The sequence below is a fragment of the Manacus candei genome, unplaced genomic scaffold (genome assembly GCF_025592945.1).
Source record: "Manacus candei isolate 608988 ecotype Guabito, Panama unplaced genomic scaffold, ASM2559294v1 h1tg000048l, whole genome shotgun sequence".
Classification (NCBI taxonomy): domain Eukaryota; kingdom Metazoa; phylum Chordata; class Aves; order Passeriformes; family Pipridae; genus Manacus; species Manacus candei.
Genome location: NW_026138096.1, coordinates 12345709 through 12360521, shown reverse-complemented (window position 1 = coordinate 12360521; position 14813 = coordinate 12345709). Strand labels below are relative to the sequence as shown.

General features: G+C 40.2%; 1 protein-coding gene across 12 annotated transcripts in view; it reads left to right on the top strand.

Moving 5' to 3' along the window:
* Window positions 1–14813, top strand: part of CTNNA2 (catenin alpha 2) — a 463212-nt gene that overhangs the window by 210223 nt on the left and 238176 nt on the right. The window lies entirely within an intron of this gene.

Sequence of the window (14813 nt, the reverse complement as noted above, 5' to 3'; positions counted from 1 at the left end):
GGATATGAATATACCATGCTTTTAAGAATAAAAAGATGAGATGAACAGAATCAAAGGAGTTTGTTAAAAACATTTGAAGGACACAGATGGAGGCACAATAATCGACTTTTTCTTGTAGTCTCCTGCATTGCACAAGAAAAGGGGAGGCAAAGCACTTGAGCTTTGTGTAAAGACTTCTGGAAATGTTTTACACAGGTAAGAATTCACTCTTTTCCATTCAAAGATCCTGATACCTACTTATAACCAAGATCCTAAGAAAAATCTACAGAGGTTTTTCTGTAGTGGCAGATCATATCTTAGGACTGACTTTAGTACCAAACCACTTTTTTTTTTTTTTTCATATGGAGAAAAAAGGTAACCCAGAGTCAGTTAATTTTGTATGGATTTGCAAAGGAACAGATAGACAGCAGTGTTGTATTTAATTAGCAGTAGTGAAGTTTGTTCATGTAACTACATCCCTCTGTCTCAAAAGTAAGAGCTGAAAGACTCTCGCAGACTTTTGGGCTGTGAAACTGTCTTGATGGTAGCAAATGGACCACTTACCCTTTAATTGAGTAAAAAAAAGAATATTAAAACCAAAAGGTATTCTTGTAGTGTCTCAGTGTGGTGTGTGGGAGTCTTTGAGACCGACAAGTCTTTGTCTGCTCTCTCTGCAAGGGATTTGCAAAACCTTCTCCAGAGTTGGCTCCCTGCAGGGGACCCCCACAGCTGTGATGGGCACCAGGCTCATATCCATCAGTCATGGAAAAGAGTCTTTAAGAAGGAAGGGAATCTCCTTGAAAATGCTGACTAAGTACTGTGGTTTTGTTTATTCAGAGGAGCAGAAAGTGTTACTGTGCAGTTCCATAATGGCTGGGGAAAAACAGGTCTCATGGTTTGGTAGCTGGAAAGGGAGGAAGAGGGTTAAAAAGGGAACCTTTAAAAATAACTACAACCCCCTTAAGTCTAAGAAGGTGAGTTTTTTCTTCATATTTCAGTGGTTTAGAGCCAGTGTTAGATACCTGGGCCCAAACCATGTAAGGAATTCACTGAAACAAGTTAGGAACTAAACCTTTTCTTTGTATGCAGCAGCTCACCCTGCAGCCATTTAAGTACATTGAGATCCAGTTGACTACTCAAGTGTGCCTTAGAAGGATTGTGGTAAGTCACGGGCAAAAATGGATGCAGACAACCAAGTATTTAACCTTAAAATCTTCTCAGTGTAGCCTGGATGTGGTAGACTTTCTTCTTCATTTCCTTTTAATTTCAGTCCTGCTCCAGGACAAGCTTATTAATGAGAGAAGGGGATTCTGACTGGTCTCCTTCTGGGTCAAGGAATGTATTTCCTGGGCTTTAAATATTTTCTCTCACCAGGAATGAGAGAGGAGGAAGAAATCCAGAGGGGGAAAATCTGGGAACCTGCTAAGGGCACTCCCTAATCAACCCTGGTTCTGCTGTTAGCAGGAAAACAAAACAGTGCCTCTGAGTTTCATACCTGGGTGGGCAGAGCATTTACTAAAAGCCTCCTGGGTATTAAGCTATAATTTGAAACAGGAAACAAAATCTGACATTTTGAAAGAAAAAGAAAACTTTGACATAGTTAATAGAAATGATTAGAATTGTAATCTCCCTGAGATGTTAATTAAAATAACACAACGAATGGTGCCTCAGTGCAGAGTTTGGCATGCACTGTGGCTTTAAGTTGTTTTTAATAAACATAGTAGACAGTAATATCAATTTAGGAAAAAAGATAAGCAAGAATAAAATTCAAATTTAAATGCAAAGGTTAGAGTAGAGCAGATGACTCATGCTTTATCTATATTGAAATAATTATACAGTGAGAACTCAGAACAGTGGATTTGGACTTATAAAGAGCAAATCACAGTAGTGAGATTTATCTTCTAGCTAATTTTATGGACAATACAAAAGTTTCTAAAACCTGCTACTTGAAGGATGGATACAGAAGGTCATTTCTTCTTGATTCCCTCCTTTTTTTTTCCATTGAAGAACATATCAGTCATTCATGTTTACCAAGTCATTTTACTTCTTTTCTGATATTTCTTATTGAGGCTGTTGATTCCTTTTTCTGTGCATTTTTTAAACTTTTCAAATTATATTCATGTCTGTCAGAAATAGTTGCCAGTACATTTGTAGTGTGAGAGTCTGCAGGCACAGTGATAAACAAACATTCTCTGAGGAGATTTGGTAGATTACAGAGCTTTTTATTGTGCCTTAACTCACCTGTGAGCATCTTGGGTGCTTGCTGGGACTGGTGGCTCTGTTTTCAGGAATGTTTGATCATAAAACAGAACAAAGACATTTTAATTATGAGGATTATACAGATCTTGATTGAAGCATTTTTAAAATCTGATGCCAGTAGATGTCAACCCGCAGTGTGTTAGAAATTCAGATTAGTGTGAGGCTAAAAGGTGGTTTGCAGATGGTTGGAATGCTGCACCAAAACATTAGAAGATATGATTTCTAACATTTGTTTTCCCCTCAATCAGAATTTCTCATTTTAGGTGCATTTATATTTTTCCCTTCATAATCAAGGTTAAAAAATTATTGGTGTCTAATCTGTTTTCTGGAAAACCAAATTATTAAATGCCAATATGAAGTGCTTTGCAGATCAGCTTCTGCCTGCTTTGACAGAAGGAAGAAAAGATTCATCAGCTTTGTTGAATGGAATAAGTTTTCACTGTTCTAGGGAAAAAGTTTAGGAGTGCAGGTGGGGACGTGAGTTGTGGGGAGATGCTAAAGAAACCATCCTCCTTCCTTGATTTCTTTCCCCCTCTCAACATCCAGTTAAAAGTGGAAAGAAACTCGGTGATGGCTGATAAGGACATAAAGGGAACCAGGATGAAGTTTGGTCTTCAGTATCTGAGTACCTGTGTGCCGAGGGAAAAGTTGCTATGAAACTACACCAAGTAGTTATAAGGCAAATACCTAAACCCTTCTGTCATATTTACTGATTTGGAAATAATTGACTCCTCTGAACAGCACTGAGCTGTTGTCCATCTTCAGGTCCCTAAGAAACATTTGTCAGTCTTTTAATCCACCTTGCAGGCTGTTTCCTCCCTCCAGCCACTCACGGAATTCTTTCAGTTTTCTCGGTAAATTGCCTTTCATGTTAAATTTTCATTTCCCTCTTCTGGTTTATATAAAGCTCAGCAGAACTTGTTTTTTTCTCAGTGGTGTGCTGGGGTGTTGTTCATAAACTGTTTCCATTTTCCCTTCACCTAAGAGCCCGTTTAGCCTGTCGTGGTGGAAAGACATGGGCAACCTCCCTCCCTCCCTCCTTGGGAGAGTTGGCCATCCCTCTGCACTTCTGCTGGCAACAAGTGGAGAAAAGCACCAGGAAAAGGAGTTCATGGGCTACAAGAGGGGTGGAACAATGCTCTTGCAGGGTGAATCTGTAGACCTGGATGTGTCAAAGAAATCAGATGATTTCTCCACCTTTTTGTGATAATAAATTAAAATTGTTCCTAACATTTCTGTGGGTTTTTTTTTTGTTTGTTTTGGATTCTTGTTTGTGTGTTTGTTTTTTTGACATTACAGGAGAAATGTATGGAATAATTTGGAAACATTGTTTGGAAACCTGAATTTTCATCATGGTTTCACGCTTTTTTACACCTATGTATATATATATATATATATATATGTATAATCAGACACGTGCACTATATAATTTCCTTAACATTTTACTGTGTTTACCTGTAAATAATTCACACAGTATAATGAGAGTGCCCTTGTTATTTAATTCAAGTACAACACTGGTTCCTCTTACAAAATATTTCTTTTTCTTCTCCTCGAAGCTCACATCTGTATAACTTGGGGTTATGCAGACAGACCTTACCAAGGGGTTCTGTGTTGAGTATGAGTCAGACAGTTTAAGAAACAGGATTTATGCACCCAAGCAGAAGCAACTGCACCTCTGTCTCGTATGGTATTTCACTGCCTAAATGTTCCACCTTTATTCCACACCAGATCAGATGTTGTACTGGGCTTTTATTTAAAGCAGATACACAATATGTGATATTTTACCTTATGCTGAGGTGCCATAACTAACAAAATGAAGAGTTTTCCATTAGATATTCTGGCTAATAAAGTCTTTCTTGTCTAGAGGGTGGAAAAAGCAAGAAAACAAAGTTTCCTGTGACTCTTAGTGTACTGTCAGCAGAAGAGTACTGGATTAATTAATTTAAATCAGTCAATAAACCATGCAATGAGAGAAAGGCTGGAAAAAGTCCGTGGAATAGCATTATTTATTCCTGAAGTGGGGATGCATAAGATCAACATTTCTCACTCTTAGGATCACAAAATGCTGCTGTATCTTTCATTAGAAAATAAATTAGATTTTTTTTTTTTATTTATTAAAAAAATAAAAACACCAAAACTTCTACAATTAACATAAGTAAATCTGCAGGGCCAGAAGATCATTGTATCTTGCAGGTAGATATTCTTTCAAAGGATTTCTGGTTTATCTTTTGGACTTTTAAGGGTAGAATTGCAGTAATAAACACCTTTATCAAAATTTAATGTATTTTATTTTAAAAGCAAATAGGTGAAAACAGAAGTAGGATTTTTTTTCTTATTCTACACAGCATAGTTTTATCAGCTAATCAGTTGAGAAAAACTCCAGGTAAGAAATAATTTTGTAAAAACTAAAGAATAATAGCCCTCAGAGAGCAAGTGCTTTCAAGACTACAGCGTGAGGGGATGCAGGAACCCCAGAGCAGTTGGATACCTGTAATTACCTGAAGGTGTTTTGTAGTGTAAGAAATAACCTTTCAGTTCTGAGGGAAAAAGATAAATACATGGAAAGAGAATCAAATAAAATCTGTCTGCTGTAGTATGGGGAGGCTTTGGTAGGGAGTGGTTAACAGCATGTTTAACCATGATTATTGTGCATTTCCCAAGAGTTACCTATTGTGAGAGTCAATATAAAAATCTTTAAGCATTTTAGGACTTCTGCTCCACTTTCCTTTTGACTTTGCCCAAACCATCAATGTATCTATTAAAAAAATGAAATTGTTAAATGATCCAGCCTCTCACATTCAGTCTTGTTTTCTCTGAAGAGTCACTACTGTAATTTTAGATGGAGTTGTGACAGATGGGCTGTAAGGCAGATCTGGCTGGGTGGAAGTTTAGGGAGTTGCTATGACATCATGAGTCCTGAAATGTTGGTGGGAGGATGATTTTGGAGAACATACTTGGCATGCACAAGCTATCACCTGTACTATGCCATGAATAGTCTTTTGGGAGATCTGACAGCAAAGTGGTGACTTAGGAAAGATACACATTTATTTTATAAAAATACTCCACTAAACATGAAAATGTTGAGAAGGGCAGGGAAACTATTCTGAAACTAATCCCTCTGCCAGGGTGTTCTGGGCTTCTGTCTTGGGTAGGGAAAGAAGGAGGGTTCAGAAATACAAACTAGTCCTGGATGTGACATGTCAAGTAGACAGGAACCCTCTTCCTTTGCTCTGGTTTAAAGGCCAGTTCTGAAAGGGGGCTGCCCAGGGGTGGAGCAGCTCCATCACCTTTCCTTCCGCTCTCAGGGGACCCAACTGAGAAATCCTGTTTGGCATCTGAAAGGGAGATCATTGAGTGATGTTGTGTTAAATGTTTAAATACTGTAACTGTGAAAAGAGCCTCTCTGTCCCACTCAGGTGAGACTCCACCTCCAGAGCTGCCTCCAGCCCTGGGACCCCAAAAAAAAAGAAGGGTCTGGAACTGGTGGAGCAAGTCCAGAGAAGGCCACAGAGATGCTCTGAGGGCTGGAGCTGCTCTGCTCTGGAGCCAGGCTGGAAGAGCTGAGAGGGTTCACCTGGGGCAAAGAAGGCTCCAGGGAGAGCTGAGAGCCCCTTCCAGTGCCTAAAGGGGATCCAGGAGAGCTGGAGAGGGACTGGGGACAAGGGATGGAGGGACAGGACAAGATGGAATGGCTTCAAACTGCCAGAGGGCAGGATTAGATGGGATATTGGGAAGAAATTCTTCCCTGTGAGGGTGGGAAGGCCCTGGCACAGGTTGCCCAGAAAAGCTGTGGCTGCCCCTGGATCCCTGGAAGTGTCCAAGGCCAGGTTGGACGGGGCTTGGAGCAAGCTGGGCTAGTGGAAGGTGTCCCTGCCCACGGCAGGGGGTTGGAACTGGGTGATCTTTAAGATCCCTTCCAGCCCAAACCGTGGTATAATTCTGTGTATGATTCTATGAAACAAACCTGTAAGATATCACAGAATCACAGAATATCCTGAGGTGAAGGGGACCCTTGGGGATCATCGGAGTCCGTGTAGTTTCCACGAGAGCAAGGAATTCAAGCGGACCGATACACGCAGGGAATTTATTATTCATGCAAAATATTGGAAAACTTTTGGAGACTTAGCAATGCAGGGTGCTTCTCTCATGTCAGTGAAGGGATGTTAACCCTGTGCTGTTCAGGAGGAGAGCAGAGGAAAGTCATCTTCAAATGTGACAGTGTCCACACTCTGTTGTGCCCCTTCTCTGAAGGTTGTTGCATCTTTTGTAGATTCAACAGAGAAAACATGTGAAGATACCTTTACATCAGTATAGACAAAATTCAGCTATGGGGCTGGAGGACGGGCCTATTTTGCCAAATTTCCAGGGACAGTGATATCTGACAGAGGGACAGAATGAGCAGCTGGAGAACAGGAGCATCTTAAGTCTCTGCAGCTGTTTGCTTCTGTGCAGCTGAGCCAGAACTTCAGTCAATTCCCCATTAGCTTGAACAGTAACAAGATAAATTGGAATAAAGCAAGGTTGCATTGGACTAAATCAAATTGGGAACGGGTAAATTGAAACAGTGTTCTCACGGAGATGAATCCTATGGCACATTAGCAAAATAATTTCAAATAGAGTTAACTGCAGGAGGACTTCATTTAAAAGTCCAGATTAAGAAAAACAACAAAAATAATCTGTTTTTGAATGAGATTGTGTTATCTTGAATGATGAAAGTGTGTGGTTTGAAAAACAGCTTCATCATAATTTAAGCAACTTCTAGGGAACACTGAAACAGGAGTCTAGTCCTTTCCTCCCACTCACCAGTGTCTAAACTGGCAGCATAAAGCAAATGATTGATACCCAGGTAAAATTAGCTATTTATTTCAGTAAAGTCAGTCTGGATTCTGGTTGTGGGGTTGGTATGAAGGGGATGTGTGTCAAAGAGAAGTGGAAGAGCAGCAGTTTTGTCTGATGCACAGCCATGCCATAGAAATTCTGGATGCAGGGAGAAAGGTGGGTGTGGAAACCCAGCCCAGAGGACAGTGAGGGATGCAGATCCATCAGATTCACAGCCTGGCTTACACCTAAAGTCAGCTGGAATTACCTGCTGATTTTTTTTTTTTCCCAGTAAGGTGTTTAAACAAAAAAAAGGGAAAATCAAAGTGATGGTAGGGAAGGTGCTGGGATATGTCAGGGCTTCATTCCAGTGGCTGTGATTTTCTCTATCCAGATGCAGATTCTTTTTTTCTCAGATCTGTAAACTGAATTTTCTTTGCTGTGTAATGCGTGGCATAAGTTTTTGTTTTTTTTTTCTTACATCACCAGTTTCCTTTCCTTTTATCAGTTGTAACTCCATGTTGAAAACCATGTGGGCTTATTGTCTTTGGGTTTTTTTTCCAAATGATAGTTCTCTGTGGCTCTGTTGCATTTGAGAATTTACAATGTCCTAACAAATGCTTATCTGTTAGTGTAAATTATACTAGTGAAGTCAAATTTGAACTATCAATTATTTTTAAAAGGTCTAGCTGTTGAAATCCCTAAATTTTCCAGCTCTCCTGCTTATCAGCTTCTTCTTCCATTTCCCTGCCATTGTAGTGTTTACCAGTAATGTATATTTAGTGATATGTGAAACAGCTGCTATGAACCATTTATCCTTTCTCTAATCCTTTCCAAAGTAAAAATACTTTTGTCTGTAAGACAGGCATTGCATTATTAATGTTTAATTTCCTTGATGCTCTTCTCCAGATCTGCTTCCTCGTCTTCCTGTATCTTTAGCTTTATTTTTGTCTCTGTTTATCTGTTCTTTATTCGTCTCAGTATTTTTATTGAACACAGATATTTGTGTTATTTTCTGTGGTTGTTTTTTTTTTCTCTATAGTTCCAAGCTGAGCAATAAAATCCTGTCTCCTGCAGTGAACAGCTTTACCTTAGTCAGAGGAGTGAAGGACAGGAGTGCTGTTCTCTCTCCAGCTGCATGGCTGAGAAATCAATGCTGTTCCCTACCACACTTTCTTCCAGCTGGAGCTTCCAGTAAGGTGATGGTTTCTTGCCCAGCAGGATGGTAGAAAGTTGGTTACAGGTTTTCTGAAGGAAAAAAATAACTTTTCAGTTCCTGAACTAAACTCTGTTTGAGTTTCAGGCTGTATAACTCATTGGAAAATTAATTCTATTTAAGTTTAATTAGGTAGACTGTTTTTTTGTTGTTGCTTTAAGATACTGGTCTGATTCAATTACAGCTGTAGGTGATAATTGAAAGTCGGTCCTTGCTGGGTGGTGGGGAGGAGCTCATAACAGCCTGAGGTGTTTCACTTGATTGGCACAGGGCTGAATTTCGCATTACTTTGTTTTATTTTGACCTAGAAAAGTGTCGTTCTGGTAAAGGATCATTGCTTGCACCTGGCAAGAGGCCAGTCCATGGGCACTGTGGAATATTTGCCATTCTCAGATGAGTCTCTGAGTGGGAAGTTGTAAACATTATTAATCCTAAAGTAAAGCAGGTGTGTTAAGAATCACAATCAGGTGGTTGGAATGAGCTCAGGGACCAGGTGTATGTTTTGATACAAAATGCTGTATTATTACTGACTTTCACTGTCACACAGACATTTATTTAAAGGCACATGGGTGCAGCATCTTTTGTTGGGTAAGAGATTTCTCTCATGGAGTAAGAATACCATAAAAAGTAAAGTTAATGTAATTTACATTTTGTTTAGTTTTGTTTTGTTTTCTTTAAATGACTACAAAGTATCTGGGTGACATTTGGGAAGATTTGAGGCAGTTAATCCCTCCTTCAGGTTAGTTATTATTAAAATTCCTGAGCAATCTCTGCAGTCGTGGACGAGGTCAGTTTTTTACCTTCTTTGAATCAAGGGAAGATGAGCTTGAGGGAAAAGAGAGACTAATTAAAATGAAGTCTCCAGGCTCCATCATCTCTCAGTGGCAGAGCAGCCTGAGAACTTAAAAAATGATTCTCTGCTTCTTGGCCAAATTTTGGTCATTTGCTTGGCTGGATGATAAAACCATCCATGACCTTCAGCAGTGCAGAAGACTACAAATCTTTTGTGGTGGAGAAAAACCCAGAAGCAATAGGAGGACATTACAATTTCTGAAGTGGAAACTTTTAAATCCTCTTTTATACTTATGGAAAAGAACTGTGAAAATATTGTAGGGAGGACAAAAGAGCCATGGGAATGTCCATGGCTGCTTTATGTCTAAAGCATAAATAGTTTGATTATAATAAATTTAACATTTTTGGTTATTAGTATTTTGATTTATGCAGATAAATAGTTTTTTTGCTTGTTGAAAATATCCAGGAGTACATTAGAAATATGAAAATAGACAGTATTGCAACCAGGTACAGATAATTGGCTATAGGCAGATAATGTGGAGCACCAAGCAATTAAAATATATGAAAAAAAACCTATAAAAGTGCAAAGTTCTGACTCATTAGTAGCACTGCCTAGGTTTGCTGGTGCTGTGATTCATCTAATGGGCAGATAATGGTTGCAGGGGCAAGTGGTGTCAAAGCCTCTCTCTGACCTGGAAATGGAATCATGGCAATTACTGATTCACAGAATCACAGAATCATCTGAGTTGAAAGGATCATCCATACCAACTCTTAACTGGATGGCTTTGCTGTATGAGTCCACAGAGGGATTCCCATGTAGGGAATTGCACTTTTTTCCCTTGGCAATTCTCACTGTTATGTGCTTTGGGGCAATACTGCAAAATACAGTGAGTGGTGCAGCTACATCTGCCTTTCCTTGTGAAAAAATCCTCCCAGTCTGTCTGTGCAGATACCTTTCTGATGATGTTGGTGATGAAGAACAAGGGCTCTTTGGGTAATCCTGCTTTTAGTGGCAGCAGCAGTAGTGTTTAAGTGCTGCCAGGCCCAAGGAAAGATGTAACATTAGGCATCAGTGATGCACTTTTAGCCAAAAAGCTAAAACTGTCCTGGGGTGCATCAGCAGGGGAGCAGCCAGGAGGCTGAGGGGTGGTTATGGCAGTGAACTCAGCCCTTGTTCGGCCACACCTGAAATAGGATGCAAAAACTATTTCTGCATATGCATGGAAGGACAGAATCAGAATAGTTTGGGCTGGAAGGGACCTTCAAGACTCTCTAGTTCCACTCAACCTGCCACGGGCAGGGACACCTTCCACTAGCCCAGCTTGCTCCAAGCCCTGTCCAGCCTGGCCTTGGACACTTCCAGGGATCCAGGGGCAGCCACAGCTTTTCTGGGCAACCTGGGCCAGGGCCTCCCCACCCTCACAGGGAAGAATTTCTTCCCAATATTCCATCTAACTCTGCCCTCAGTCAGTTTGAAGCCATTCCCTCTTGTCCTGTCCCTTCATCCCTTGTCCTCAGTCCCTCTCCAACTCTCTTGGACCCCCTTTTAGGCACTAGAAGGTCTCTCAGAGCCTTCTCTTCCATGGGCTGAACAATTCCTGCTCTCCCAGCCTGTCTCCATAGCAGAGGGGCTTCAGCCTTTGGAGCATCTCCATGGACTCCTCTGAACTTACTGCAGCAGCTCCACATCCTCCTTGTGTTGGGGTCTGAGGGCCAGAGGCAGCTCAGCAGGTGGGGTCTCACCTGAGCAGGGCAGAGGTGGAGCATCCCCTCCCTTGACCTGCTGCCCACACAGCTTTAGGTGTGGCACAGGACACCCTTGATTTCCTGGGATATAAGCACATATTGCCAATAAATTAATGTTACACATCACTGCATTACACACACATAAAGAGATCTCTGCACTATTGCTTTATGCATTTATTGCCTATATTGTGTGATTTCATTGTTAACCCTTCTCTGTGTGATTGTGTCCCCTCACAATTTATTGGTCGTCTGTACATATGAGACCAAGTTATCCCTCAGCTCTGGGATGTGGATGCTTCCTGTTGCTCTCTTGGAAGTGTTAGAATTAAAATTAGGAGAAAGAACTTTCCAGAGCTTTCCTGTCTGCTCTGCAGAGCCGGGAAGGGAAGGGATGAGGAAGTCAGGACTATCACACCTTGGGAATGGTGCAGGATCAGGTTTTTAGTAATTTCACAGCAGCAATTGCATTGACTCCATCAGCAGCACAGCTCCTGAGGAGCAGTGAGAGAGATGAGAATTTGTGTCTCTCCTTGTCCCCTTCCAGTGGGAAGGTCAAACACCCTGTCCTGCTGCACTTACACCTTGAGATGTCACCTACTTGGTCCTTGTATCAATGGCTTGACTGCACCTAGAAAATTAAGGCATCAGTAGACTCCTTTCAGTCTAAAATAGCTTCAACTTAGCCATTTTAATTCCAAATAATCAGTATTGTCTCCTGTAACCTGTTATTATCAGCTGAATACATCCTTTCAGAAATATGATAGAAAATGTGATCAGAATATAAATGCTGAATTAATTTGAAATCCATTAGGTTTAATATAGCAATGTCTCTATAACAATTCAAGATATTGGAGAGAAGAAAACAACATAAGCTATTGCTGCAGAACAAATATTGGCTTTAGCCACTTTTGCAATATTAAAATGTCTTTCTTATTTTGAGTAGCTGAACTGTATAGAGAGAACTATTTATATCAGCTTTTCAGCTCGAAAGGGAAGATAACTCTAAGCATGGGCAATTATGTATATTTGCAAACGAGAGGAAAAGTATGGTTTATTTATAAAGGAGTTTATATGCATATATTAGTGTGTAGGTTTTACATCCAGATAGTTCACTTGAACACTTTTTGGTAGTTTATTTTGCTGAAGAGAGTTGGGAATAAATACTGAGGAAATTCATGTAAGTATATGTAGCTGGATTCTTTAAGATTTTAAAGTGTTAGAGACAAGACATAGAATCAAAATGGCCTGGGTTGGAAGGGACCTTAAAGACCATCTTGTTCCACCCCCTGCCATGGGCAGGGACACCTTCCACTATTCCAGGTTGCTCCCAGGGATGGGGCAGCCACAGCTTCTCTGGTTAACCTGTGCCAGGGCCTCACCACCCTCACAGGGGAGAATTTCTAATATCCAGTCTAAACCACCTCTCTTTTAGTTTGAAGCCATTCCCCCTTGTCCTGTCCCTCTGGGCCCTTGTCCAAAGTCCCTCTCCAGCTCTCTTGGAGCCCCTTTAGGTACTGGAAGGTGCTAGAGGGAAGTCCTAATGCTGTATATAAAAGAGAGAAAAGTGGAATATGTGTTTTTGTGTTGCTTTTTTTTTCTTTAGACTTACTTAAAGACCATAAAGCAATGGAAATTTTTAAGACGGTTTAAGGTTCAGTCACAAATAATTGTATCAAGCTCACTTGTGTTGCCCTGATAGTAAAGTAACTGGCACACTGATCCCACAGAAGGCCCTTGAGCAGTGGCTTAGTGATCACTACATCCATCCAGACAACTGAAAGGAATAATCCATAGCCAAAAGAAAATATTTGCAATAAATCCTTAAAATGCACAGTCAAGACCATGCATTATAATGTCTTGTGTGCTTTTATGCCCCTCCAATTAAAAACATAATTTTCAGCACCAGCATTAATGATGGTGGACATGTACATAAGATTCACACTTCTCTTTTTAATGTGTTTAGCTTTAAAGTTGCATGCTATAAACACTCCAGTTCTATATTTTACAACCCAAAAGCTGTGAGATTACACCCCAAATCCTTTTTTTTCTTTGTTTATCGGGTTCTTGCAGCTGTGGAAAAGTTTTGCACCTAATGTAAGCTAATCATCCTTCTGTACTCAATGGAGAGATACATAGAGGGGAAAAAAAAGTCATAGACAATTTAAGACACCTATTTGTGATGGGATGAATTACCCCTTGGATCTGTCAAGTGTAATGATCTTTTTATTCTTTCTTTTTCTAAAATAATATCACTTAGCATAATAAAAAGTTGGATTTTGAAACTCCCTGTAAGTACTCAATTTTTAAAAAAAGGCATAGAAAGTATATGGATGAAGATAATTGCATTCATCACAAATAAAGAATTTAATATTACTTATCTGTCTTTGTGCCTTTATCTAGAGATGTCAAAATACATCACAAAGGATAAAAAGTATCACTATTGAATTTTGCAGATAGGGAAACTAAGTACTGGCTATTACTTTACTCAAAGTCACAGAAGTCTACAGTAATATATCCCAAGTTATTTTACCATGTCTAATGCCTTGTCCATTGAAACTTTCAACTTCCAATAACTGTTCAACCCAAATGGGATTTCCATTACACTCACAACTTTAGTCTGAACCTCATATAAAATCTGTAGCACTATTTAAAACAAAAATAATCATCTGTGAATGGCTTTCTCATTCACAGGGTCACATTCAAACTGATGGTTTGCAGAATTACCATTTCTTGGGGTTTTTTTTTGAGGGAAAGAAAGAAAGAAAGAATCAGCTTTTAGCACCCCCTCCTCTTGCCAAGAGTATTTTTTTTTCTTTAAGCAAATACTTCTTGTGCTTAGTTCCTTTGCTTAACTTTTCCTTTCTTCTGATACTCTGCAGCTGAAGGGCAATCACTGCAATAAGCAGAACTAACTGGGAAATATTTTACAAAGGCATTTTGGTATTAAAAACAAGAAGGCAGTTTTAAAAGAGAAAGGAAACTGAAGATAAATTTGTAGCTGTCTTAACAGTTATGATTTGTTGCCGTTCTTGCAGCATTTAATCATGTTTTGATGCTTGGAATCATGGAATCGTGTAGGTTGGAAAAGAACTTTGAGATCATCCAGTCCAACCATTCCCCAGCACTGCCAAGGCCACCACTATCCCATGTCCCCAAGCGCCACATCCACAGGGCTTTTAAACCCCTCCAGGGATGGGGACTCCAACGCTGCCCTGGGCAGCTGTGCCAGGAATGGACAACCTTTTCCATGAAGAATTTTTCCTAATATCCAACTTAAATCTCCCCTGGCACAACTTGAGGCCGTTTCCTCTCGTCCGATCACTCATTCCCTGGGAGCAGAGCCCGACACCCCCCCCGGCTCCCCCCTTCTGTCAGGGAGTTGCAGAGCCAGAAGGTCCCCCCTGAGCCTCCTTTTCTCCAGGCTGAGCCCCCCCAGCTCCCTCAGCCACTCCTGGTGCTCCAGATCCTTCCCCAGCTCCGTTCCCTTCCATGGACATGCAAATACCAAAGAAATTATTTTGCTTTTACCCCATTTTGTATCTTTTTTTCCACCCAAGAATCTTCCAGGTTTTACAACATAAGAATCTTTACTATGTTCACGAGAGACTCTTCACTCTTCTTACAAAATTTAGTGCTAAATCTTCTCACAATGTGCCTGTGCATCCATATGTTTCACTTAACCAAGCTTTGCTATGAAGTTACAGTGTCTTTATCTTATGGAAAAATCCTTATCCATAAGATTTTTTCATATTCCTGAATCACAACAGTTTTCCAGAACTTTGTGAATTTTTAGGGATGGATGCATGGAATTCAAACTTTTCAACGATTCAATAACTTGAAAAGATCTGTAGCTGCAGTTTAGGAAGAAAGAAGGAGAAATAAGTTCTCCAGTTTCTGGCAAAAATAACAGTTTTACAGGCTAATGAGGCTTGTGGATTTCATAACTAACCTGTCTTAGCTGTGGGGAGAACTGACTGGGAGCTGCATGTGAAAAGGAGCATCT